Source organism: Primulina huaijiensis, chromosome 3, assembly GCF_012295235.1.
Source record: "Primulina huaijiensis isolate GDHJ02 chromosome 3, ASM1229523v2, whole genome shotgun sequence".
NCBI classification, from domain to species: Eukaryota; Viridiplantae; Streptophyta; class Magnoliopsida; order Lamiales; family Gesneriaceae; genus Primulina; species Primulina huaijiensis.
The window spans coordinates 9188062-9192470 of NC_133308.1; positions in this window are offsets into that span (position 1 = coordinate 9188062).

Sequence of the window (4409 nt, forward strand, 5' to 3'; positions counted from 1 at the left end):
CCTTTGCCTCGTATTGATGATTTCTTTGATCAGTTGCAGGGTTCTTCTGTATATTCCAAGATTGATTTGAGATCTGGATACCATCAGCTGAGAGTCAGGGATTCCGATATCTCAAAGACAACATTCAGAACCAGGTATGGACATTACGAGTTTATTGTCATGCCCTTTGGTTTGACGAATGCACCGGCTGTATTTATGGGATTAATGAAGCGTGTGTTTCAGAAGTATCTCGATGATTTTGTGATTATATTCATTGATGATATTCTGATTTACTCCAAGAATATGATTGAGCATCCAGAACATTTGAGAACTGTGTTGAAAATTCTGAGAACTGAGAAATTGTATGCTAAACTGTCAAAATGTGAGTTCTGGTTGAGACAGGTAATATTTATGGGTCATATCATATCCGGAGATGGTATATCAGTTGATCCCAGCAAGGTAGAGGCTGTGATTTCTTGGCCGAGACCGACATCAGTGCCAGAGATTCGCAGTTTTATGGGTTTGGCAGGATATTACGGTCGGTTTGTTAAAGATTTCTCGAGCATTGCCAAACTGATTACTCAGTTAACTCAGAAGAATGCTCCGTTTGTGTGGTCAGAAGACTGTGAGTCCAGTTTTCTGGAATTGAAGAAAAGATTGACCAGTGCACCGATATTGACTATCCCTTCAGGTACTGGTGGATTTGTTGTATATTGTGACGCTTCTCACAGAGGTTTGGGTTGTGTTTTGATGCAGCGAGGCCATGTCTTGCCTATGCTTCGAGACAGTTGAAGCCACATGAATCTCGCTACCCAATTCATGATCTTGAATTGGCGGCCATTGTATTCGCATTGAAACTATGACGACACTACCTCTACGGTGAGAAATTTGAGATCTATTCTGATCACAAAAGCTTGAAATATCTGTTTTCACAATCAGAACTGAATATGAGGCAAAGAAAATGGCTTGATTTGCTAAAAGATTTCGATTGTGAAATCAAGTACTATCTGGGAAAGTCTAATGCAGCAGCTGATGCACTGAGTCGTAAGGTATGTTCTTTATCCTTATCGACAATAGGTGTTTCAAATTTGATAGAAGAATGTTGTTTGTTTGGATTAGCATTTGAAACAGATTGTTAGCCTCTGAGATTGTATGCTATTCAAGTTGAACCAGAGCTGATGTTGAGAATTAAAGCGGCTCTGGAAGTGGATCAGAATGTGCAGAAATCGATTGAGATGGTCAGATCAGGTCATCGATCAGAATATCAGGTACGTGATGATGTACTGTATGTGAATAATCGTATTGTTGTGCCAGATGTTCCAGATTTGAGACATTGGATATTGTCAGAAGCGCACAGCAGTTGATTTAGCATTCATCCTGGTGGCAGAAAGATGTACAATGATTTAAAGGCACAGTTTTGGTGGAAACAGATGAAATCTGATGTCACAGAGTGTGTGTCAAAGTGTCTGAATTGCCAACAGGTAAAAGCAGAAAGAAAGAAACCAGGAGGTCTACTGCACAGCTTGTCTATTCCTGAATGGAAATGGGATCACATTTCCATGGATTTTGTGACGCAGTTACCGCGATCCCCCCGAGGTTGTGATGCGATTTGGGTCGTGATTGACTGATTGACCAAATCAGCATGCTTTATTCCGTATCAGATGACATACAGGTATGACCAGATGGCTGCGATCTATGTCAGAGAAGTGGTCAGATTGCACGGAGTGCCGAAGTCGATTGTATCAGACCGTGATCCTCGGTTCACTTCGCACTTTTGGCAGAGTTTGCAGCAGGCTCTAGGTACAAAGTTACATCTGAGTACCGCATATCATCCACAGACTGACGGACAGTCAAAGCGGACTATCCAGACGTTGGAAGATATGCTGAGAGCCGTAGTGCTTGATTTTAGCACTAGTTGGCAAGATGCATTGCCACTTTGTGAGTTTTCGTACAACAACAGCTATCAGACGAGTATTGAGATGGCACCGTTTGAAGCATTGTACGGCAAGAAATGCGGATCCCCTTTGTATTGGGACGATGTCTCTGAGGTACCTGAGATTGGACCTGATATGATCAGAGATATGACTGAGAAAGTGAAACTGATTCAGAAGAGAATGAAGACTGCTCAAGACAGACAGGCCAAATATGCCAATGCTCGACGGAGACCGTTGGTATTTGAGGCAGGTGACAGAGTATTCCTGAAGATTTCACCTTTCAGAGGAGTTGTCAGATTTGGCAAGAAAGAGAAGCCGTCTCCACGATATATCGGGCCGTATGAGATTCTCGAGAAGATAGGAGATCGTGCCTATCGACTTGCATTACCGCCTTCTTTATCTGGAATACATGATGTCTTTCATGTATCTATGCTGCGGAAGTATCTCCCTGATGATTCTCACATTATTCAGCCAAATGAGGCCGAGCTTGATGAATCTCTGAGTTACGTTGAAAAGCCGATATAGATTATTGATCGTAAAGAAAAACAACTCAGAACAAAGATTATTCCACTTGTGAAAGTGCAGTGGACTCATCATGGCAATAAAGAAGCTACCTGGGAGACTGAGTCTGATATGAGACAGGAATTCCCAGAGTTATTTCACTGATGTGAGTTGTTTATTTTATCTTATGTGCTTTAATTGCCTGCGATTTCGAGGACGAAATCCTGTCTCAGAGGGAGAGAATTGTAAGGCCCGAGATGTTAACATGTTAATCCGAGATTATTTAATTTACGAATTTTGGAATAATGAATTAGATTTCAAGGTTATTGTAATTAATTAGGATTGAAATTGAATTAAAAAGAGTTGTGAGGACCAAATTGCAAATAGTGAAGATTTCAGGGGCTAAAGTTCAATTAATAATTTGAGTGGGACACTTGTCCACCACCATGCACTTTGATATATAAATGTCCAATTTCCTTCATTTCTTCTTGGCTGAAACCGAGAGTTGTCCCTGGAAATCCTTGAAGTTTTCTTACACGTGAAAAAAATTGAGTTTGCCACATTCGGTTATCAGAATTTGAATCCGGACACAGTACCGTACTCCTCTCGTCGCCAGCTACAACTGGACGTAAGTTTTATTGAGTTCTGTTATCATTTGAAATTATGATATTGGAGGAATTATTATGTGATCATTATTATGTTTGCTGGGAATAATAGACATCGTAGAATCGAAGTCAGATCGAAGAACAAGTTGATTTTGGAATTGTTATGATTTTCTAATTTTATCGATCGAAATTGAACAGATTTGGATTATGGATTGATTACAGATTGTAACGGATATGGGTTATGGTTTGTAACTGATATATGTTGCTATTGTATTGACGGGGATATCGGGATTGTGCCGTTATGCCATTGATTTGAATTAAATTCAGATTGATCAGATTCAGTATTGAATTGTGAATGGAATGTTGATATTGCTATTCTCGATATGTCATTTCAGATTTACAGAGACAGTCTTGAGTTCAGCACTTATATTGCTTCAGACCGAGAATACGAAAGAAAGGTATAAGTCAATGTCGAACCCGGGAGAATGACTCGAGTTAGATCTAACTTGAGTTTCCCTAAACCACATACTTATTGTTATTATATGCATTGATTTGAATTGATATGCTTGTTCTATTGATTTATAGAAAGCGTGATTAGACGATTGGTCTTGTGACAGAGGTGCCAGACTGTGATAGAGTAGTCACTGGCCCATTGCACATTGTCACAGAGGAGTTATTGGCGGAGGTGCCAAAGTCTTTGACGGATAGGTCAAGACACTAGATGTTTGGTTTATATCGATGTTTGATTAGGAGTGGATTTACTTCTATTACTGAGATTCGATATAGTATGCCAACGTCTGGAAACTGGGATCCCTAGACTAGGAATGAGTCTAGTCTGAGCTGTAGAGTCACGAGTTATTTACAGTTTTATATCGATTTATGTTTTCAGATTTAATACATGTGATTGATATTTGTTTCATGCTTTTATATCGATTATATGATTGCATGTTTTGTTGATTTTATACTGGGATGTATTTCTCACCGGAATTATCCGGCTGTTGTCGTGCTTGTATGTGTGCATGGCAACAGGTGGGACAGGATCGAGGTCAGGAAGAAGATGAGAGAGATCGTGATTAGAGTGGAGACTTCGGACTTTGATGTAAATAGGGTTTGGAACACTTGACATGTAGTTGTTACACCTTAGTTTGAGTTTGATGTTTGTTGTACAAGACTTGTACTATTATACTGATATGTATATTAGATGAATTCCCTTACATTCCGCACTTTAAAAAAAAAAAAATTTAGACCCTGTTTACTAATTGATTAATTAGTCCCAATGATGATTATGAACATGATTAGCGTCCGGGTCCCCACACCAAGTCCCATAACGCATGAAATCGAGCCCTTGACACTCACACAACCCATTTTCTGTTCCAGCTTGTTTTCTTTT